Source organism: Neltuma alba, unplaced genomic scaffold, assembly GCF_004799145.2.
Source record: "Neltuma alba isolate B1F8T4 unplaced genomic scaffold, ASM479914v2 tig00001967_pilon, whole genome shotgun sequence".
NCBI classification, from domain to species: Eukaryota; Viridiplantae; Streptophyta; class Magnoliopsida; order Fabales; family Fabaceae; genus Neltuma; species Neltuma alba.
In genome coordinates, this window is record NW_021632689.1 from 73,157 (window position 1) to 98,979 (window position 25,823).

At 29.5% G+C, this 25,823-nt stretch overlaps 1 pseudogene; it reads left to right on the top strand.

The window, feature by feature from the left end:
* Positions 1-2,670: 2,670 nt before the first annotated feature.
* LOC114714703 (cytochrome P450 71D10-like) lies at positions 2,671-5,407 on the top strand (annotated as a pseudogene).
* Positions 5,408-25,823: the final 20,416 nt, after the last annotated feature.

The window sequence follows — 25,823 nt, forward strand, 5'->3', positions numbered from 1 at the left end:
ACTTGTTTTTTGGCTCAAAAGAATCACTCACCACTTTTCTTCTCACAAACCCGACACTTTTGTCTTTTTTCATGTTTTTCTTATCACCGTAATTCTCCAGACAGGGTTCAAGCTGGATGGCAATGGACAAGTGACTGCGAGGTGGCTGAAGAGGGTCCTGGTGACATTACAACCAAGGGAAGAGAAGGTGTTGGGGAGAGGTTAAAAACAACGGTGAGCCATTTATAAGTAAGAAGAATGGTGGGTAAGAAGATAAACTTGTTGAACGAGTGAAGGAGAGGAGAGAGCTGGGTCGGATATGGCGGAAGGAAAGAGAGGGCAAAGATGTTTCAGACATGACTAACGAAAAATTTAACTCTGTTAACAGTTTTAACTCTAAAGGACTAATAGGCTTAACATTATAAAATTAAAAGACCTAATAAAAAGGAAAAAAGTATAGAGATCTAAGGAAAAATTGCAAATAAAGACCTGCTAATAATTGCGATTTAGGACCCTTAATTTGGAAAATAATAAATAAGGACCCGATCCCATTTTTGCAAATATGAAATCGTGATGAAATGTCTGAAATACCTCTAAGCCAAATGACAAGTTGACTGTGAGAAATAACAAGTTTACTTTAACGAATGACAACTTCAGTAAACCAAATCACAACTTGGCTGAGGGTATGGCGAATGACGAGTTGATAATGAGGAATGACAAGTTCACTTTAGCGAATGACAACTTCAGTAGACCAAATCACAATTTGATTGAGGGGTATTTTAGATATTTCACCCACATTTCATATTTACAAAAGTAGAACCCGGTCCTTATTTGTTATTTTTCAAATTTAGGGTCTCAAATCACAATTTTACATATTAGAGGGTTTTTATTTGCAATTTTTTCAAGATCTAATCCAAAGTTGATAAAAACTATAAGGATCTTCAAATTAGTTTTTCCTATTAAGAATTAGGTTATATTTGTCAATGGCGACCATGTGCGGTTTGGCTCCTTGACAATGAAAAGTCCATGTTGCTAAGGAATAAAAGTATATGAAAAATAATTAATACTTTTCTATCATTTGAATAATCATTATTTTAAAAAATAACAATTATTTTAAAATAGATACAAGCATTAAATATTAATTATTTTTCCTTTGGTTGTTGAATAAACATTTAAGTGAATTGGGTTCTAAGGACTTACTATGGTCAAATAGCGCTTACAAATATATTTATAAATTACCTACTAATAAGTGTCTCACGTTAATAGTAAAGTCAAACTCATGATGTTGTAACTTATAAGTACACTTTTTATTAACAATACCAACTCTTGTTAGTTTTTTTTTTTTGGGAGCTGAAACTCTTGTTAGTTATTAGTATTATTTTTCCTTTTGATATGCCTAACTGTCAAACTCGGGCGGCTTAGCGACTTGACTGGTATGGAGTGTCCATTCCGTGGTCAACTTGCCTCCCCATTCGTTAAAGTTATGATTCATTTAGGCAATTTAATAATTACGATTTTTTTTACCATAATAATTACGATAATTTAAATGTGTGACTTTGAGTCATCAATTAAATAAAATACTGTATCTTCCTTATTTCCTACTTTATATTTAATGTTGAATAAATCAGGCCAAAAAAGTTAATTTTGAATAAAATATACATTACTGGGATATTTATTTAGCTATTTAATTATTACGTTAATATTATCTGTATAATCTATTACTCCTCCGGTCCTAAATATAAAACCCTTATACGCACTAGTATAATGGTCTTATATTTAGAACCGGAGAAGTACCTCTAGGAAATATTTGGCTGATCTGATTAAATAAAATACCTTTCGAAACTTCTCACACTCAGAAAACTACATACAATTTCCAATCCTCCTCGGGGGGGGGGGGGGGGAACCGGAACACTTTGGCTTTTCCTTCTCTTGACTACAAGCATTTGTTGATAATATCTCTTTTTCAAACAAGAGCTATATGAATTTGCTACTTCAAATTTTTTCGGGTCTCTCTGTTAATATACCATTTTGGTCTTCAATATAAGAATTAATTGACTAATATACATAAATTAAAAAAATTAGTTACGTTAGTTATTTGTAATACATAAGTAGTATCTTTTCTAAAATATCCTTGTTAATCAAATGTATTAGTTAGAACTACCATTACTACAAAGACTACTTTGAAAAAAATAGATAAATACGAAAGACAAAGTATATTAGAATTTTATATTTAGAATCAAAATAAAAGTCAAACTAGCTCTTTCATTCAAAAAAAAAAAAAAGAGGTAACACTAGGTTTCTTGGTCATAGGAAGAAACACATACTCATTATAGTCGTAGAAGGTTGTCACCTCTCACTTAAAGTAAGCCTTAAGGAAGTGTTTTTTTTTTTTTTCGTCAGTTGAGTTAAGAGTCTCCAACTCTAATATCAATTTTATTTTATAATTTTTTATTTTATATAATCGATCTTTTCATTAAAAAACAAGAGTGATAAGAAATTAACTCTTCTTATTTATTTGATAAATTAACACTACTTGCCGGATGGTTGATTAATTATAAAGCCACACCATCTCGTCTTCTTCCCTGCACCACACTCCATCATATCCTCTTCCACTTCATGGAGATTCAAATCCTATTCTCCATCCTCTTCACCTTCTTTTGCTTCGTCTTGATGATACACACACTTTCAAGTTCAAAGAAATCTTTGAAAACCCTACCCGCCGGACCATGGAAACTATCTCTTATTGGAAACCTTCATCAAATCGGATCGCTACCCCCATCAATCTCTTAGAGACCTCGCAAATAAGTATGGACCTTTCATGCACCTTCAGCTTGGACAAATGTCCCAGTTCATAGTCTCTTCTCCAGAAGTAGCCAGAGAGGTTATGAAAACCCACGACATAATCTTCGCAAATAGACCCAAATTTTTTGCCGGTGAAATCATAGCTTATAACAGCACAAACATAGCCTTTTCTCCTTATGGAAACTATTGGAGGCAACTTCGAAAGATTTGTACTTTGGAGCTTTTGTCTCTCAAGAGGGTCCAGAGATTCAGACGAATAAGGGAAGAGGAGGTTTTTGCATTTGTGAAGCATATTTCAGAACATGAATTAGGTTCTGTGGTGAATCTCACCAACAAACTCTATCCACTGACTAATTCCATAGTTGCTCGAGCAGCCTTTGGTCAAAAGACTAAAAACGTAGAAGATATTATTCCGGCTATAATGTATGCGATACAACTTACTGGTGGCTTATCAATCTCTGATCTCTATCCTTCCTTGTAGTTCCTTCGTCTAATTAATGGGACGAAAGCTAAGGCTGGAAAAGTGCATAAAGAAATTGATGCGATGCTTAACACTATTATCAATGACCACTTAGAAAAGAAGGTTATTGGCGATATGGGAGAAGCAGAAGAGGATCTCGTTGATGTTCTTCTCAGGGTTCAAGAAGACAACAACCTAGAAATCCCCTTAACTCTCAACAACATCAAAGCTGTCATTTTGGTTAGTCTCATTTTTAATTGCTATATATTAGTTTGATCATAACTATTGAATTAATATATTGCAGTGCTACATTATTTATTAATTTTATCCAATATTGTTTCATGTTTAAGTGGTTAAAAATTTATTATTTCATCTTTCATACCTCTCATATGCTGGTCTTATCTTGTCTTCCTGTGACTTGTTTTAATAAGCATATTGTCAGACGGTCAAGGCTAATGCCAAATTCATGTTCAAAATATTTATGATTTTGAACTGCTTGTATATCACCTTATTCAATACCCCAATCTACCTCTTCTGCTTAAATAATACTGAAATTCCACTGCAATTATGCATCAATACTTGAGCAATATGATGGAGATAGTGTTCAATTGGTTACTATTTACATTTAATCATACTTACCTATCTTGACTTGTCAATTAATATATACTACCTCCGGTCCTAATTATAGGATCTAGTTGACTAATTTGAGAAGATTAAGAAAATAAGTTAAGTTAGTTATTTGTAATAAATAGGTATTGTTTTTCTCAAAATATCATTACTAATCAAGTATATTGGCTAGAACTACTATTATTAGAAGGACTACTTAAAAAAAAAAACATAAATAAGAGTCTTGTTAGTTATTTGTATTATTTTGCCTTTTGATATGCCTAACTGCCAAACTCGGGCGGCTTAGCGACTTGACTGGTATGGAGTGTCCATTCCGTGGTCAACTTGCCTCCCCATTCGTTGAAGTTATGATTCATTTAAGCAATTTAATAATTACGATTTTTTACCATAATAATAATTATGATAATTTAAATGTGCGACTTTGAGTCATCAATTAAATAAAATACTGTATCTTCCTTATTTCCTACTATATATTTAATGTTGAATAAATCAAGCAAAAAAAGTTAATTTTGAATAAAATTTGCATATATTACTGGGAAATTTATTTAGCTATTTAATTATTACGTCAATATTATCTGTGTAATTTATTACTCCTCCAGTCCTAAATATAAGACCCTTATACATATTAGTATAATAGTCTTATATTTAGGACCGGAGGAGTACCTCTAAGAAATATTTGGCTGGTCTGATTAAATAAAATACTTTTTCGAAACCTCTCACACTGAGAAAACCACATACATGGCTGATATGATATATTAGAAGAACTCAAAGTGGATTGAGGTCTTACATTTAAGACTAAAATAAAAGCCAAACAAGGTCTTATATTAACGACCGAAAGTAGTATGTTCTAAGAAGCGGTTGTGCATTGACTGAGAACTCTTTCTTAGCAGGCTCTGTTTTAATTAGTTGCACCGATGTACTTTTCAGGACATGTTTGTTGGTGGAACTGAAACTACTGCGACAACAACAGCGTGGGCAATTTCAGAAATGATAAAAAATTCAAACGTAATGAAGAAGGCACAAGAAGAAATAAGAAGGGTTTATGGAAATAAAGGATATGTGGATGAGTTAGAACTTCATCGGTTGAATTATTTAGCCGCATTGATTCGAGAAACTTTAAGATTACACCCACCTGTTGTTTTGTTACTACCAAGAGAAAATAGAGAGATAAGTCGAATCAATGGCTACAAGATACCTCTCAAATCCAATGTGATCATCAATGCTTGGGCTATCGGAAGGCATCCTGAGTATTGGAATGAGCCAGAGAAGTTTCAACCTGAGAGATTTATTGACAGCTCCATTGATTACAAAGGCACAAACTTTGAGTTCATTCCATTTGGTGCAGGAAGAAGGATATGCCCAGGCATGTCATTTGCTACACCAATTTTAGAATTGATAATTGCGAATCTACTTTATCATTTTGATTGGAAACTTCCTAATGGGGAAAGGCATGAAGAATTGGACATGACCGAGAACTTTGGTGCTGTAGTAAGAAGGAAAAATGACCTATGTTTAGTTCCCATTGCGTATCGCCTTTAGCTCTTTATTCAATCGAATTAAGTAGAATGATCACTCAAAACTGTCATAATCCCAAAGATTCATGTGTGGATCAATAATTGTGGCTTTATGGCCATTTATTAGCAGCTATATTTTGTGTAATAATAATGGATGATTCGTTGAGAACATCCAGTAATTAAGGTGGTACTCAATGTGTTGTACTATGTTTAGTTGGATAATGTCATTTATTTTCAATAATTTATTTTGCAATGAGGTTCTATGATTTTCTTAATTATTTTGTCAATTTTGGTGATGGGAATAATGTCTGTGATTTCGAAGGCGACTAATTATCACTGAATAAGAATATAACATTCGTTATTCAACGAACAATTCTCATCTGAATAGGGGGAAAACAAAATAAACAAGAGTAGAAAAATTTTGTTCTTGACCAATTTACACAGTTTAACGACTATAATAGTTTTCCTTTTTAACTGATTCTCAAAATAATCGTTTCTTTTAAAAATTTTAGGCCAATTTATTTTATAGATATATCAGTCCGTTTATTGATTTTCCAACTGAACCCGATGCCATTTTGAGTTGTAATATACTTGAATGTCAAGGTCCTTAATATAAAATGCAGTTGATTAATTTGGATAGATTAAGAAAATTAAATAAATTACTTAATTATATCATAGGTTATATTATTTCTCTGAAATTTATGTGTACCATTAATTAGATTATATATATACTAATTTATAAGTTAGGCAAATTAGTTTGACAAAAATAAACATAAATACTTTAAAATCTTAATACTGGAGGAGGAGGCAGTAACAAGTTTTCTCCGTATATAATTTTATTCTATTACCCAAACTAACCATCGCTAGCGAACGGTATTATTCGCCTATCTGCCAAGCCATGATACTATCCATGCATCACTGGCCTTTGTAGGCATCACCACCTTCACTGACCACCATTAAAAAGTTTATTTTTATTTTTAGTTTACAGTATCGTATCATATATCACCAATCATAAAATATCAATTTATATACTATGCATAGTATTGAAACTTTCTCAGCCCTATGCCATCACGCTTAACAGCCTGCCTAGGATAGTGTTTAAAATCACTTATAAACACATTTTATGTAAGTCAAGACAAAACTCCTCTCACATATTTACTTTGTATTTTGTAAATTATAATTAAAAAGTTATTTATAAACTACTTTAAATATGCCCCTAGTACTTGTTTAATTTAGCCGGGACAGCCTAAAAAAAATATTTATGAAGCCCATTTACACCATTTGGGTAGTTTTACTGAAATCCGGATCAATCATAATTTCAGTTCCGCTCAACGCTTTTAGCACATCGATAACAGGATCTTTTCATATTGAAAAAAAATCTGATAAAGGTTCAGCAACGAGAATTTTTCCTTTATTCTTTTTTAATAATAATTAAATAAAAATTATATATGAGTGATGTTAAGAAATGGAATCCAAACATAATTTTTTTATGCCAATGAAATCCAAACATAATTAAATTTCTCAAAATCACTTATAAAAAGTCTAAATAAAAGTCACAACTAACCAATATCATTCTATTTAATGTCACTTATAAAATTACGAGTCTATAAAATCATATTTGTTCATCTATTCCCAACGGGCATTCATCCTATTGAAGCTTATTTAAAATAATACAGCAGAATTTGGAAGAACAACAGTTAAATAATTGCCGGACCAAAGAAAGTTTAAATGCTACGGATTAGTATTGTCTTTTTTGTTTTTTTAAATAAAAGACAGCCAAATGCAATTGATCTAACGGGACGATGAGATGAAATTGTGCAATTTACTTTCTGAATTGAAATACTCCTTCGGTCCTTAATATAGGACCCAATTATTAAGTTGGTTTTAATCCTACATATAAGACCTATTTCTCATATTTATCAATTTTCTCTAGATTACCTCTATGGATACTTCCTCAACTATAATCAAGTAAAAGAGAGAGGAGGTATTATAAAAGATGATTATGATATTTTAGGAAAAACATGTTACATTTCTTATAATTAACTAACTTACCTAACTTTCTTAATCTAATCAAATTAGTTATATGGGTTTTATATTAAGAATGGGAGGAGTATCTTTTTATTTATTGTACGTTTGAATCAAATTAGGCGGCATCACGATTTTCCATATATCATCAAAAATTATGTCTGTGAATTTTACGATCCCTCTGGGAATTGGGTTTTGCATGTCTTCATCGAATTTTGGAGTAAATTATTTATATTTGTTTACTTTGGTCAAAAGGAGTACAATTTTAATTTGAATTATAAACACAAATTATTTAAATCTTCATTGAATTTTTAGATGAAATAGGTTTTATTAAATTTAATACACAAATATTTATTGTATTTAATTTTTCATATATAAAAATATAAAAAAGATAAAAATTGATTTTAAATATAAAAATTAGATTTAAAGATGTATAGTATATGTTTATTAAATTTAATTAAGATGATGTATTTAAGTTAACAGAAGTCGTTTTAATTATTAAAAAAATTAAAATTATATAAAAGAATATCTTGAAATTTTTGTTCAATATAATTTTCAGAAAACGAAAAAAAACACACATAATATTGATATATAATTTACCAAAGTTTATGTAATTTATTTTTAATTCTCTTTTTCGAAAGAGAAAATAACTGAAGTGGAGATTTTTCTGAGAGAGCTGAGAGTACAGAGAATGAAAAAGAAACGTTTTCTTTTTGAGATGATATAATCTATATTTTATTTTGTTTTAGCCGGGGAAATTATTTATGTTTCATCCAAGTGGAAGGGGATAGATCTAGTTAAGTATTTAATTTTTCAATTTGAATGCAAAGTTTGGATCTATGTTACGTTGTTGTTGTAATTTAGGTAAAATAGTCTAGTGACAAATAATAAATATAAAAGACAAAATAATTAAGATCTCTAACTTTTAACTAACTCTATATTAATGACAAGAAGGAGTGCTATAATATATTCAGACTCAAATCATAGTCATTAAATTACATTATACTAAGCTTTGAAACATCAATTTGAAATTTATATCACTGTGACAGTTAAAATTTCAATACATCAATTATAATTAAATTAGTAAGAAATTAATTTTTACTAATTAATTATCAACCAACTTTTATAGGAAGCTGATTATGAAGACAAAAGGTAGCCTAGCCATTGGGAAAGTTCGAATGCCAACCATTGGAAAATTCGCATGGTCAAAATGAAGGATAATTTTTTGTTGTATTTATATAATAAAAATATATAATGTACTATTATCAGTCTATAAAGGAGGACAAAAGGTTCAATATACTTGTATTATTTTGTGACCACCTCTTTTGACCTAGGATATAGGTTTTTCTACCAAACGGACAAAGCTTTGTGGAATATTCTAAACCTTAATTGTGTTTTTCTCCACAAAAACTTATGTATTTAATCTTAATCCAATTACAAAAAAAGTAATATTAATAAGAAGTGCTGCTAGTTACTTTGTAGAACGTCTTAAAGTATTTTATATATATAATAAGCCGTTTCATAAAATTGGACACTGACTAGGTTCAAGTTTTTTAGTGTTGAGGAAATATATTTGTTTCCATATTTTTAAGATTTCCTTCTACTCAGAAAGATATTAGTTAAAAATTTATTAATTCGATCACGATTAAAATATAATTAGATTGATTTTTTAAAAATTTTATCAACTATATTTTTGTACGTTTTATGAACGCTTTTATAAATTTTGATTGATTTTATACCGATCAGAAAGCATCCCAGTTTAATTCACCGTTTTATCAACCGATGACTATATATGATTACAAATTTGAATTAATTTTGTGTCATAAATTAAATAAGATCACCTAGTTGTAAGTCGAAATTTCTTTGGCAGCTAGAGAGATGGCGAAAACTCTATCTTACATATGAATATGCATCCATTATTCAATTTTGATAAATGAAAAAAGAGTTTCAATGCAGAATTCTTTGAAAATTGATTGTCAAAGTAACGAAAAAGAAAGTTAGATTACGTTAACCAATTGATATATCTTCTTGAATTCATTGCATCATTGTTGGTTATTTCAGATTCTACAGGGTAAAAGTAGATTAGGAGACTAAAATTTCAGAATTATGAATTTTGTGTGTGTGTGCGCGCGCGCGCGCGTTCCACAAAGATTCTGTCCAGTAGACTAGAGTAGAATGGTGTGGTTTAAGTCAAGTATAAGTCTATTTTTCTGACTTGAATGGAATAAAAAGGATGTAATTGCTTTACAACACTCGAACATCAAATTAATTTTCAAATTGAGAGTCTTTGTTGTTCCCTAATCTATGTTGATATTGTTACCGTGGTAGATTCATTTAAACCCTTTTTATTTATTTTTTCACATATAAAATTCTTACAAATTGAAATATTGAAATAAAATGTTGGGCATATGTACATTCAATAAGTTTGATGCTATATTATTAGTGTTAAAAATGTGAGTGTGTCTGAGATTATATATACATGTATGTATGTGCATTTTCCTCCAAAGTATTTTAACTAGACGAATGGAATAAAATGCAAGTGTTACGGTTTTTTAACTTTCGAACACCAAAGTACGTGAGATATTTATTAAAAATCAAAATTGGAATTGATATGATGTGATTTATCTACATGCAGTCAAACTTAGATGGAGACTGGATTTATTTATAAAAATATTTTTTTAAAAAAAATTTTATAAGCGCACCTAATCATTTTAGAAATCTTTCATCGTTATCTCTTTTTTAATTAAAATGAATGGTGCATCTTTTTGTAACGATCATGAAAATATCAATCTTATAATAATTATTACTATAAAAAATATTTTAATGTAAACGGACAAAAGCAAAATAGTAAGAGAAATTTCATCTTAATGAATGATCCAAACACAACAAATTGTACTCTGAATCCAAACGCAATAAGATTAGGCGGAGAAAATGAATGAGTTTGAAACAACTTTATGAAGTTCGCCGATCTAACGGCACCCATACACTCTTTCAAGTCATTTCTAATTGATAAGGGAATATTAAGATTAAGAACAGCATATAATAACGACCATAGACTAAGTTGTTTGAATCACTTTAAAATAACATTTTTTTTACTTAATATAAGACCTGATTGACTAACTTGAAGAAATTAATAATGCTAATTAAATTACTTAATTATAATATATGTTATATGATTTCTTTAAAATATCTGTGTGTATTATTATATATCATTAGTTTACAAGTCAGGCAAATTAGTTTTTAAAGAAAAATGATAAATATAAATACTTTAAAGTAATTTATTTAGCTTTCTTAATCTCTTTAAATTAATCAATTAGGTTCTACAGTAATAATTGAAAACATTATGTTTTTATGTTTTACAAAATAAGATCTTTTTCATGTTTATTTCATAATGATAAATATAAATTGAAGTTTATAAAATGGACCAAACCCCTGCTCAAATTTAAAGTTTATAAATATGACTGAAGAGAATATATGTGTTTTTCTATAAAAACGAATAAATAAGGATGGAATAAGTGCATTTTTTTTAATGAAAAAAGAAGTCACTGGAAACAATGTGATTCTACGTGTTCTAGTATTGGGTCTCTATTTTGAAAGCAGCAACTTCATGGAAAGAGAGAAATGTAAATATGTATTACACTATTCTCTAGTACTAAATATAACAACTGGTTTAGAAGTTCATATTATCTTCTAAATTTATTAATTTTTAAATCTATTTTTATTAATTAATTATTCAACATTTATATTAAGAACTAGGTTATATTTGTCAATGGCGACCATGTGCGGTTTGGCTCCTTAACAATGAAAATTCCATGTTGCTAAGGAATAAAATTATACGAAAAATAAATAATATTTATTATTTTAAAATAGATACAATAATTAAATATTAATTATTTTTCCTTTGGTTGTTGAATAAACATTTAAGTAAATTGGCTTCTAAGGACTCACTATTCTCAAATAGCGCTTATAGATATATTTATAAATCACTTACCAATAAAGGTCCCACGTTAATAGTAAAATCAAACTCATGATGTTGTAAATTACAAGTACACTTCTTGGTTGTTAGTATTATTTTTCCTTTTGATATGCCCAACTGCCAAACTCGGGCGGCTTAGCGACTTGACTGGCATGGAGTGTCCCATTCCGTGGTCAACTTGCTTCCCCATTCATTAAAGTTATGAACTTATGATTCATTTCGGCAATTTAATAATTACGATTTTTTTACCATAATAATTACGATAATTTAAATATGTGACTTTGAGTCATCAATTAAATAAAATACTGTATCTTCCTTATTTCCTACTATATATTTAATGTTGAATAAATCAGGCAAAAAAAAGTTAATTTTGAGTTGTAATATACTTGAATGTCAATGTCCTTAATATAAAATGCAGTTGATTAATTTGAAGAGATTAAAAAAATTAAATAACTTACTTAATTATATCATAAGTTATATTATTTCTCTGAAATACTTATGTGTATCATTAATTAGATTATATATACACACTAATTTATAAATTAGGCAAATTAATTTGACAAAAATAAACATAAATACTTTAAAATCTTAATATTGGAGGAGGAGGCAGTAACAAGTTTTCTCCGTATATAATTTTATTCTATTACCCAAACTAACCATCGCTAGCAAACGGTATTATTCGCCTATCTGCCAAGCCATGATACTATCCATGCATCACTGGCCTTTGTAGGCATTGTAGCCATCACCACCTTCACTGACCACCATTAAAAAGTTTATTTTTATTTTTATTTTACAGTATCGTATCATATATCACCAATCATAAAATATCAATTTATACCATGCATAGTATTGAAACTTTCTCAGCCCTATGCCATCTCGCTTTACAGCCTGCTTAGGATAGTGTTTAAAATCATTTATAGATACATTTTATATAAGTCAAGACAAAATTCCTCTCATATATTTATCTTGTATTTTATAAATTATAATGAAAAAATTATTTATAAACTATTTCAAATATGTACCTGTAGCACTTGTTTAGTTTAGCCGGGACAGCCTAAAAAGACTATCTATGAAGCCCATTTACGCCATTTGGGTAGTTTTACTGATCCCATCAATCATAATTTCAGTTCCGCGCAACACTTTTAGCACATCGATAACAGGATCTTTTCATATTGAAATTTTTTTTTTGATAAAGCTTATTTAAAATAATACAGCAGAATTTGGAAGAACAACAGCTAAATAAGTGCCGGAGCAAAGTAAGTTTAAATGCTACGGATTAGTATTTTCTTTTGTTTTTTTTTAAATAAAGACAGCCAAATGCAATTGATCTAGCGGGGCGATGAGCTGAAATTGTGCAATTTACTTTCTGAATTGAAATATCTTTTATTTATTGTACGTTTGGATCAAATTAGGCGGCATCACGATTTTCCATATATCATCAAAAATTATGTCTGAATTTTACGATCCATGAGGGAATTGCGTTTTGCATGTCTTGGTCGAATTTTGGAGTAAATTATTTTTATTTGTTTAGTTTGGTCAAAAGGAGTACAATTCTAATTTGAATTATACACATAAATTATTTCATTCTTCATTCAATTTTTAGATGAAATAGGTTTTATTAAATTTAATAGACAAATATTAATTGTATTTAAGATTTCATATATAAAAATATAAAAAATATAAAAAAATTGATTTCAAATATAAAAATTAGATTTAAAGATGTATAGTATATGTTTATTAAATTTAATTAAGATGATATATCTAAGTTAACAGAAGTCGTTTTAATTATTAAAAAAATTAAAATTATATAAAAAAAATATCATGAAATTTTTGTTCAATATAATTTTCAGAAACAAAAAAAACACACATAATATTTATATATAATTTACCAAAGTTTATGTAATTTATTTTTAATTCTCTTTTTGGAAAGAGATAATAACTGAAGTGGAGATTTTTCTGAAAGAGCTGAGAGTACAGAGAATGAAAAAGAAACGTTTTCTTTTTGAGATGATATAATCTATATTTTATTTTGTTTTAACCGGGGAAATTATTTATGTTTCATCCAAGGGGAAGGGGATAGATCTAGTTAAGTATTTAATTTTTCAATTTGAATGCAATGTTTGGATCTATGTTACGTTGTTGCTGCAATTTAGGTGAAATAGTCGAGTGACAAATAATAAATATAAAAGACCAAATAATTAAGATCTCTAACTTTTAACCACCTCTATATTAAGGACAAGAAGGAGTACTATAATATATTCAGACTCAAAGTATAGTCATTAAATTACATTATACTAAGCTTTGAAACATCAATTTGAAATTTATATCACTGTGACAGTTAAAATTTCAATACATCAATTATAATTAAATTAGTAAGAAATTAATTTTTACTAATTAATTATCAACCAACTTTTATAGGAAGCTGATTATGAAGACAAAAGGTAGCCTAGCCATTGGGAAAGTTCGAATGCCAACCATTGGAAAATTCGCATGGTCAAAATGAAGGATAATTTTTTGTTGTATTTATATAATAAATATATAATGTACTATTCTCAGTCTATAAAGGAGGACAAAAGGTTCAATATACTTGTATTATTTTGTGACCACCTCTTTTGACCTAGGATATAGGTTTTTCTACCAAACGAACAAAGCTTTGTGGAATATTCTAAACCTTAATTGTGTTTTTCTCCACAAAAACTTATGTATTTAATCTTAATCAAATTAAAAAAAAGTAATATTAATAATAAGTGCTGCTAGTTACTTTGTAGAACGTCTTAAAGTATTTTATATATATAATAAGCCGTTTCATAAAATTGGACACTGACTAGGTTCAAGTTTTTTAGTGTTGAGGAAATATATTTGTTTCCATATTTTTAAGATTTCCTTCTACTCAGAAAGATATTAGTTAAAAATTTATTAATTCGATCACGATTAAAATATAATTAGATTGATTTTTTAAAAATTTTATCAACTATATTTTTGTACGTTTTATGAACGCTTTTATAAATTTGATTGATTTTATACCGATCAGAAAGCATCCCAGTTTAATTCACCGTTTTATCAACCGATGACTATATATGATTACAAATTTGAATTAATTTGTGTCATAAATTAAATAAGATCACCTAGTTGTAAGTCGAAATTTCTTTGGCAGCTAGAGAGATGGCGAAAACTCTATCTTACATATGAATATGCATCCATTATTCAATTTTGATAAATGAAAAAGGAGTTTCAATGCAGAATTCTTTGAAAATTGATTGTCAAAGTAACGAAAAAGAAAGTTAGATTACGTTAACCAACTGATATATCTTCTTGAATTCATTGCATCATTGTTGGTTATTTCAGATTCTACAGGGTAAAAGTAGATTAGGAGACTAAAATTTCAGAATTATGAATTTTGTGTGTGTGTGCGCGCGCGCGCGCGTTCCACAAAGATTCTGTCCAGTAGACTAGAGTAGAATGGTGTGGTTTAAGTCAAGTATAAGTCTATTTTTCTGACTTGAATGGAATAAAAAGGATGTAATTGCTTTACAACACTCGAACATCAAATTAATTTTCAAATTGAGAGTCTTTGTTGTTCCCTAATCTATGTTGATATTGTTACCGTGGTAGATTCATTTAAACCCTTTTTATTTAAATTCTTACAAATTGAAATATTGAAATAAAATGTTGGGCATATGTACATTCAATAAGTTTGATGCTATATTATTAGTGTTAAAAATGTGAGTGTGTCTGAGATTATATATACATGTATGTATGTGCATTTTCCTCCAAAGTATTTTAACTAGACGAATGGAATAAAATGCAAGTGTTACGGTTTTCTAACTTTCGAACACCAAAGTACGTGAGATATTTATTAAAAATCAAAATTGGAATTGATATGATGTGATTTATCTACATGCAGTCAAACTTAGATGGAGACTGGATTTATTTATAAAAATATTTTTTTAAAAAAAATTTATAAGTACGCACCTAATCATTTTAGAAATCTTTCATCGTTATCTTTTTTTTTTAATTAAAATGAATGGTGCATCTTTTTGTAACGATCATGAAAATATCAATCTTATAATAATTATTACTATAAAAAATATTTTAATGTAAACGGACAAAAGCAAAATAGTAAGAGAAATTTCATCTTAATGAATGATCCAAACACAACAAATTGTACTCTGAATCCAAACGCAATAAGATTAGGCGGAGAAAATGAATGAGTTTGAAACAACTTTATGAAGTTCGCCGATCTAACGGCACCCATACACTCTTTCAAGTCATTTCTAATTGATAAGGGAATATTAAGATTAAGAACAGCATATAATAACGACCATAGACTAAGTTGTTTGAATCACTTTAAAATAACATTTTTTTTACTTAATATAAGACCTGATTGACTAACTTGAAGAAATTAATAATGCTAATTAAATTACTTAATTATAATATATGTTATATGATTTCTTTAAAATATCTGTGTGTATTATTATATATCATTAGTTTACAAGTCAGGCAAATTAGTTTTTAAAGAAAAATGATAAATATAAATACTTTAAAGTAATTTATTTAGCTTTCTTAATCTCTTTAAATTAATCAATTAGGTTCTATAGTAAGAATTGAAGACATTATGTTTTTATGTTTTACAAAATAAGATCTTTTTCATGTTTATTTCATAATAAGTTGTCAAAAATTGGACGGTAATCCAACCGGTAGAACCTAAGACTTTGGCAAAAGACAAAAGAAATAATGGTTTAAGAATTAATTATTTGCATCAGAGCTAACTCAAAATGAAACCGATCATAATTAAAGTAATATATTTTTATTCTGTAAAGACTAATGATAGAGTAAATTGTAGAATTGTTCAGTAATTCAAGCTTCCATTAAAAAGGATGATAAAAAGTATAAGAGGAAAAAAGACCATGCGAAAGATATTAGGAAAAAAAACTATGTGAAATTATATTAGCAAATTTCCTGACATTATTGACAACATGGATCAGCTGTGAATCTTAAAAGTTGTAAATCTAAAAAAAACAATAATTATAAATAAGCTTAAGATCAATTGCAAATCAGTTATAATTTATGAAAGCATTTTTTTACAAATTTATAACAGATATATAAATTTTAAAAATTGAGTTACAAATTTTGAAGCTTAGTTGCAATTATAAATATTAGAAAATTAGTTACATATTAATTGTGAATTGTAGTTCTGTAAATCCCAAATGTTTATTCATAAAAGCGAAAGATATAGCTCTAAGGCTATTTTTTTAGCCGAAACTAATACTAAAAATTTATTTACTAATTTGTGACTATTTTAATATTTACAATCAAACTTTCAGGTTTTACAGCTCAACAGATATGTAATTGAACTGTGTTGTGGCATGGATATGGTTTTGCCCATTTACCATTTTTATTAAAAACCTTGGTTCTTTTATGTAATTTCAAAAACTGGTATTTTCTAAATATAATAAATTTGTTGCAGTGATTTCTACTAGATGTCCTTTTCCTTGTGTAGGAATCAAAATTGAATTTGCTCTGATGATTCTGATTTGTCTCCGCATAACGGTAAAATCAAACTTACATGAAGACTAGGTTTTACTTAATTAGACCAAAAGGCCCAGGCGGCGCCCAGGGACTGTAATTTAAAAATATATTTATTTCTTTAATTCAATGATATTTTATAAGCGCATCTAATTCTCTTTCATTATCCCATGACAGAGACTTACTCAAGGATCATTATTATTAACTACTACTCTAATTATATTTCTAATAAATCACTTTTAACGTGTTTAACTAGAATTAAAAAACTTCAATTTATTAACTATATCTTAAAATTTAAATTTTTTAACTTTATCACTATTTAGTATATATTTTTAAAAATAACATTCTACAGAATAACAAATATTTAATAATAAAATTGTACATTTATGTGTGAAAAAATTTAAAATTTAATGATGTGACTTATAAATAAGATAAAATATATTTTTTAACTTATAAATAGGATAAAAAAATATAGACAAAGTATTTAAATATTATGACAAAATAATTAGGTGGGACAGTGATTAATAGAATATATATGTATATAGAAGTTTTGACCCTTGGCCGCCATCCTCCTGCTGGTAATTCAAGTACTAAAACCTTAAATTATTGAAATTAAAAAACTGCTTAGTCTGCACATTTAAAAAAAATTTAAAGGACCAAAGCTTTTGCGAAAAATAATTTTTCATGCTTTTTTTTAATGAACTCTTCAAAAAGTTTCAGCCTGCAACCTTCAATTTTTTCTCAACTGAATCTCCAAAAGTCTTCAACCTAGCTGATTAAAACTGTATTTTTAGCATTCTAATTTTATAAATATTTTAATTTATTCTTTAATTTTATAAAGTATCTTTTTAATCCTATAATCATAATATTGTTAACTTTATTAACAAAAAATCTGACAAAAATTCTCAAATGATGATAATTTTTTGATCAATCCAGTTTATTTTTTAAAAATTAAGTATTAATATGTTTACATTTGAAAATGCTTTGTTAGCATTTAAAATTATAATGTTGGTATTCTCAGTTAACAAAACTAGCATATGTTAGTGTCAAATGATTAAAATGACACTTCATAAAATTAAAGGACTAAATAAAGGTCCACTTTTCTTTTCATTTAATTAATCATCATTTATTTATTTGCAATGGAATCTTCAAAATTTACAGAATTAACACCATCTCGTGCTTATAAAATGGTGCATCATATAGGGCACGGCCATGTTCATTGGAAGAGGATTACTACAACAAAAGCAAACAAAATTAATGGCTTCTCAATCCACCATGTATCACCAATCCAACCACTCTCTTCCTTCTTTTCCTTCTTCAACTCACTGTTTGTTTTTTTCTTCTCCCATTAATTCTCTCCCCATGACCTTTCATGGTAATCTAAGCTTCATCCAACGATGTCTTCAGGAATATATATATATATATATATATATATGTATATGTATATGTATATGTATATATGAAAACATTTATTCTCCTCTATATAATGCTTACATAGTGTTATTACTTATGTTATGTTGTTATAGGGGTTTCGTCGTTGAAGGCTAGAGTGATCGTTTCAGCGAAAAACTCTGAGTTCAGAGCAAGAAGCAGCAGAGGCAAATCAGAAACGTCAGAAGTTTCACAACTTGAAAGTTTGACACTTCCAACATACAATTGGAATGGGATTAAGGTTAAGGAAGAAGATGAAGAAGCTTTGGAGGTATAGTTCAAAACATTTTAATTAATTTCTTCACTAATCTTAATGCATGATTCTTTCTGGTGAGTTTGATGTCTCATATATATTATTTTGGTTTGGAAAAGGCTTCCGTAATGAATGAGGAGATCAGAAGAGAGTGGAAGCCATTAGATTGAACTTAGAATCAAATGAAGGAGAGAAGACCATATCACCCTCAGCATATACTACAGCTTTAGTGGCTCTGGTTGAAGATAAGCACGGAAGTGGGGGCCCCCAGTTCCCAGAATCTCTTCAATGGATAATAGACAATCAGCTGCCAGATGGATCCTGGGGAGATGTTCATAAGTTTATGGCTTATGATAGGCTTCTTTGCACCTTAGCTTCAGTGATTGCGTTAACACATTACAAAGTTCACCCTGAAAAAGCGGAGAAAGGTACGGACGTAGTTGAATAATATTGATCAAATATTCATATATTAAAGCCTCGAGAACTTTATACTCAAATGTTGTATTTATTATATACATATAGGGGTTAAATTCTTTAAAGAGAATGTAAACAAACTGGAAGCAGAAAGCAGAGAGCACATGACATGTGGGTTTGAAGTGATTCTTCCAACACTTCTTCATTTGGCACAGAATTTGAAAATCGATCTGCCTGATGACTTCCCTAGCCTCAAAGAAATATTTGCAAGGAGAGATGCTAAGCTCAAAAGGTACACACAACTTCCAAGCGCGTAAAATTACTATATATGACAAATAACACATAATTTTTAGCTTATATATAGGATACCTATGGAGGTTTTGCATAGTGTTCCTTCATCGTTGCTGTTCAGCTTGGAAGCAATACCAGGGCTTCAATGGGATAAGCTTCAGAATGTGAGAAGCAAAGATGGCTCTTACTTGTTCTGCCCTTCTTCCACTGCTTTTGCTTTCACTCAAAGCAACGACCCTCACTGCCTCAATTACTTAAACAATGTCGCCCAAAACTTTAATGGCGGCGGAGGTATGTCTATATATCAACTCTTCATTAAGTGAAAAGTTATAGGTTTAATCTCACTTATAATCTTAGATCATAAGTGCATGTCTCTTTAATTTAAAACCAAAGGAAAATAAAACTAGCTTACTAACAATTAATCTTTTTTCTGATTATGATTATACACTATATTGCATAAAAGTATGCAGCAATATTGTGAAATTGATTATTCAAATTGACTAACATTAGGTTTGAATGATTCTGACATTATTTACTTCTGTTTTCTGACATTGTAGCCCCAGATTCTTACCCGGTAGATTTTTTTGAGCCATTATGGATTGTTGATCGATTGGAGCGCTTGGGAATTGCAAGATATTTTCAACCAAAGATAAAAGAGATTTTGGATTATGTTCACAGGTATAATTTCATCATGGAATTGGTTGTTTATAATTTTATGGCTTAAGAAAATCATTTTTATTGAAGTGTAAGCCTTAAATTAAACCCACTCATCATTCCTATAATCAATGGGAGAAGCCGCCATTAATTTATTAACACTAAACTATAAGCTATATGAGTAGTAAACCTCAACTATTATATACATAAATTTCTAATAAATTATACTATTTATAAGCTGCATGAATAGTAAAATCACTCACAAACAAAAGGATAATAGAATTTATAAGAATTAATACATGGGGCTCACAATTTATTTTAAAAGACTTATGTGCTCTTAGGCTAATATAATTCAATAAAAACAAGAAATAAGCAACAATAGAATTCCGATCACATGCTAACGATTGCACTTTTTTCAGAAATTGGAATGAGAGAGGCATTGGATGGACGAGATATTCAGACCTGCCAGATCTAGACGATACATGTATGGGATTCAGATTACTAAGATTGAACGGCTATGATGTTTCAGCTAGTAAGTAATTAATAATACCAAGTATTAAATTAATTACAAGTTACAACTATATATATTCATTCATTATTAATTTATCTCTACAAATATCTATATATATATATAATCGTATAACAGCACTTTACATGAATATCTAATAAATGACATTGTTGTGGTTTTGATCATAGACGTATTCAAAACATTTGAGAAAGATGGAGAGTTCTGTTGCTTCCCTGGGCAGACAGACGAAGGGGCATCGGTGATGTTTAATTTTTACAGAGCCACTCAAGTACAATTCCCAGGAGAGACAATTCTTGATGAAGGCAAGAACTTTGCAATCAATTTCTTGACTGAGAAACGAGCTGCTAATCAGATTTTTGATAAATGGATCGTGGCCAAAGATCTACCTGGCGAGGTATTTTTTAGTCAGGTTTATTTTATACTTGTAAATAGTGATCATAATTAGTCATGAAGATTGTTGATTAAATATTTGTCATACATAAACATTAAAATAATACTCTTTCGGTCCCAAATGCAAGACCTATTTTATACTGTAAATTATACTACAAAATAAGTTTTATATTTGGGACTGGAAGAGTACATTGATAGAGAATGTTTGTATCTTTTTGTTAAGCTCTTTAAGTAATATTAAACTAACAATTACAGGTGAGTTATGCATTAGACTTTTCCTGGTACGCAAGCCTGCCCCGAGTAGAGACTAGATTTTACTTGGACCAATACGGCGGTGGAGATGATGTCTGGATTTCTAAGACCCTCTACAGGTGACTAATCAGAGTCTTAATCTAAAATCTAATTTGAACATTCAGAGTTGAAATGATGGTCCTCATCATTTTTTTGCAGGCTTCACAAAGTCAGCAACAATGATAACCTTGAACTTGGAAAATTAGACTATAACAAGTGCCAAGCCTTGCACCGAGTAGAATGGAACAGAATTCAACAGTAAGATCAACCTAAATCTCTCTCTTTTTTCTGGCAGGGTGCATAAAAGTCAGAAATATTAACTGAAAGTTATGATGATTTTTATACAGGTGGTACTCAGAATGTGGACTAGAAATGTTCGGACTGAGCAAAGAAAGGCTTCTTTTGGCTTACTTCTTGGCTACCGCCAACATATTTGAACCAGAGAGATCCCAAGAACGACTTGCATGGGTCAAAACTTCTGCTCTTATTCACACACTCAGATCCACATATCATGACCAGGACCAAAGAAAAGCCTTTGTTCATGAATTCAATAACCGCAGCACCTCCTTAAATGAACGGTAACTACACTTCTCACAGAGCGGTAATTATCTAGTAAGTTTTTGATTCTGATTAAATGTTAATAATATATGCATATCGCATATGGCTGAATAAAAACAGGAGCAGGAAGGGTCTTTTAGGGACTCTAATAGAAACTTTGCATTCCTTCTCTCAGAGCTCACCTTCTGCTAGTGTCGATATTCTTCATGAGGATGTAAGTGATCTGTCTTCGATAATACAAATACAATATTCAGTAATTTCATTCTGCAGTATATTGATATTTGAATGCATGCAGTGGAAAAAGTGGCTCTTGGGATGGCAAGGCGAGGGAGATAAGTGGGAAGGAGATGCGGAGCTTTTAGTGAACATGATCAACTTAAATGCAGGCTACCAGCTTCCTCATCACTTACAAATAAATCCTCCTTATCAGAGAATTGTTCAACTCTCTAATCAAATCTGCCACCAACTAAGATCCCTCCAAACCACCGAGGTGATCACTTCTTAACTAGAAACTTCATTAATCAGCTTCTTTCATTAATAATGAGATTATTTCGTTTTCTTAATGGTAATATATATGCATGATACAGTTCACTTATATATCTGGTTTGGAACTTACATCAGGAAAACCATAGTAATGGTAGCTACAAGAGGAAGGCAGAAACAGGAGTGAAAATGCAAGAGCTAGTGCAATTGGTTCTCTCTTCAAATGGCATGGATCTCAACATGAAGAAGACATTCCTCACTGTCACTAAAAGCTTTTACTATGCAGCTCACACTCATCCAGAGATTGTCAATTCTCACATTGAAAGAGTCCTCTTTGAGAGAGTCATATAATCTTCAGAAGCTGCTTCTGCAATTTTTAATGTGTCTTCACGTCTCCTCAGTCTATACATCTATATATATATGAAATTTATGTTTACATCTGTAAGAATAATATCATGGATCACATCCTGATGCACCCTACATAATTGGGAAAATATATAGACAGACAGATAGCGAATTAGTATGTTGTTGAGTGAAATGATGTTGGTTCCATGACGATACTGATCAACTTGTTATTCATTAATCTTGAATTTACTCTTAGCATTAGACTGTTTTGTATTTTAGTGTAGTAACTAAATCCGTCAAGCAATCTAACCAACTTATTAAGGACTGGGCCTAGAGCCTAACACAGACAGGCCCATTACACTAATACCATGGGATAAGCTTCCATTGGTAAAAAATGTTGGTATCATCATCATCATCATCCATAAATCCACAGTAAGAAAATTAAATATGAATAGATCTCCCAACTTTCATTTAATTCTAACAGGTCCCAATGAATTTAATGTCTACGTACATGTTCGATTTTTATTTTGGAGATTTATCTGTAATAAATGAAATTCAGGAAGTTATTTGCATTTAACTTTTTAAATTGAGATTATGAGTAATTTTGGCTAAAACGTTACTTCCTTTTCTTTTACAAGATACATTATATCGAATTCTTCTATATATTGTCATGTTTGTTTTTTGCCAGTAATATTTTATGACTACGAACTACGAAGTCTAGATTTATTTATCAATGCGACAGTCAATTTTTTTTTTTGGGCCAACATTGCGACTATGAATGGTCAACCCTTCTCATTTGTTTACGCCTGCTATAAAAAGGTCGCACTTATATTCAACTTTACTCAATTTTAAATGAATAAACTTTATCATTTTTTCCGTACGGAGTGAACACAGTGAATTACCACAGTAACACTTATTTAAACTTTTGATGACTAAAACTCCAGGTACTCATTTAAAATGCTTAAAATGCTTAGTAAGAACTTGTTAAGTATAAAATGTGTTTATATCTGTGAAGATTGTAAATTAATGTTACTTGTAACTTATATGATGATATACACAATCTATCTCATTTTCATGTCATGAAATATACAGTTTATTATAAATATATGTGAAAAAATTCTTCTAGAAAACTTGAAATTACTAAATCCCAAACCAGATTTGATTTTAAAACTTAATTAATAGGTTTTGATAACATTGGATTTGCAAATAAAAAGATATTTTTCTATAAATTTTTTATTTGGGATTTAGTAATTTCAAACTTCTTTTATGTGAAATTTTTTCAATATATTTATCTAAAAAGTGTACTAGAATAGAAATTTAATATATGGAATAATTTCTTCTTGTTTTTTTTTTTGCCAATACAATATATCGAATAATTTAAATGAAATGTATCTTATTTTTAATTTGTTTGCTATATGAATGCGTCTCTGCCGGAGGTATGAATTTTAACATCGCACAATGTCGCAATCCATCATTGAATGCTTGCGAAAGTAAAATGAGAAAAGGAAAAAGAAAACAAAAAAGAAAAAGGTCAATTCAAAATTAAACAGTCAACTACGTGTTCTTTTCAACAATTTCCCATTCTGTCTCGGTTTCCACCAACTTTTATGCATAAATCAAGGTGAAAAAAACTTTTATAAATAAATACGTATATTTTATAAATATGTTTTCAATTTTTTTTGTCAATTTTTGTTAAGTTCTATTTGATCCCAGACTGATAAGCAGCTCATAAGAGCATCACGGAGTTTAATTCGCCGCTTAACCAATCGATGAAAACTTTTACATAAAAATTCCCTTTTTTTTTTTTTAGGGTATGTTTGGCTCAATGAGAGAAAGGGGAGGGGAGGGATTTTAATGGAGGGAAGGGGAGGGGAGGGGAGTGGAAGGATTTTAATATTATCTTGTTTAGATTTATAAAAAAAGAGAGAAGAGGAGGGGAAAATATTTTAATATGGACAATTTTACTCTTATTTTATTTAAGGCGTAGGCATAATAGTCACAACATGACACAATATAGATATAATAGTCATAACATGACAAAATATGGGCATAATGGTCATAATATGACAAAATATTATCCTTTCCCTCCAAATCCTCCCAATTTTGGAGGGGAGGGGAGGGGAGGGGAAATTTTAAAAAATTTTCCCTTCTCTCATAAAATTTGTGTGTTGCCAAACAAGAGAAAATGATTAAAATCCCTCCCTTTCCCTCCCCTCCCTCCCAAATCCCTCATACCACCAAACACACCCTTAGTGTCACGTACAAATTAAATTTGATCGCCTACCTCTCTATATATCCAAACTTTTCTTTGGCAGCTAAAGAGAGGAGAGAAAATGCAATCATACATGAATGTGCATCCATTATTCAATTTGATTGATATAAAAGTCACTTGTAAAAGTTACTCGGAGGGAGTAATTAATATTTATTCATTAATTGTGTTTTTGCATTTAATGTTTAAATAACCTGGATATTTGTATTTTTCTCTTCTTTTTTTTCACAACCTCATTTAATATGAATAAAGTTAAAAAAAATTTCAATTTAATACATATTTAATGATTTAATTTAGATTTTTTTTATTTTAGTAAATTTGTCAAGTAACTTGCATTGTGAATCGAATGGAATACATTTTGAATGTAAGAATTTGATTTAATTTGACCCGCTATCTTCCCCAATATTCTTGTTGAGAAGAATAATAATGGTCCCTTTTCGGTCAAATAGAAGACTATTCTACTAATTAACTAAAAGATAAAGATGGGGAATAAAATGTAATTATTGCATTTGAATATTCAAATTAAATTAAATTGATTTTCAAATTAAAGTCGCTGTTCTGCACTTGGATGTTTAATTTTCTGCGTGGAAGATTTTTGTTGCCTGAATATTTATGGAAGTTTGGCCAGAATATCTGGAAGATTCATTTAACCTAAAACCTTTCGTTTTCACATAAGGGATTCAAACTGAAATTCGTTTTTGCTTCTGCAATATTTTTGAAAGGTCAACAGTGACCGCAAAGATATACCATAAGACTACAAGAAAAAGAAATGTAGTATACAACACCTGACGTTATTTTCAAGTACAACAATGTAATCTTATTCATGGTTCATCAAGTAATGTTATTTTCATAGTAGATTCACCACCTGTGTTCTACCTCATATCTTTAATATAAGAACTAACTAATTAATTTAAGTAAATTAAGAAAGTTTTTAATTAGTTATTTGTAATAACTAGATTTTTTTCTAGAATATCAAATATATTAGTTAAAATTACTATTTGATGGA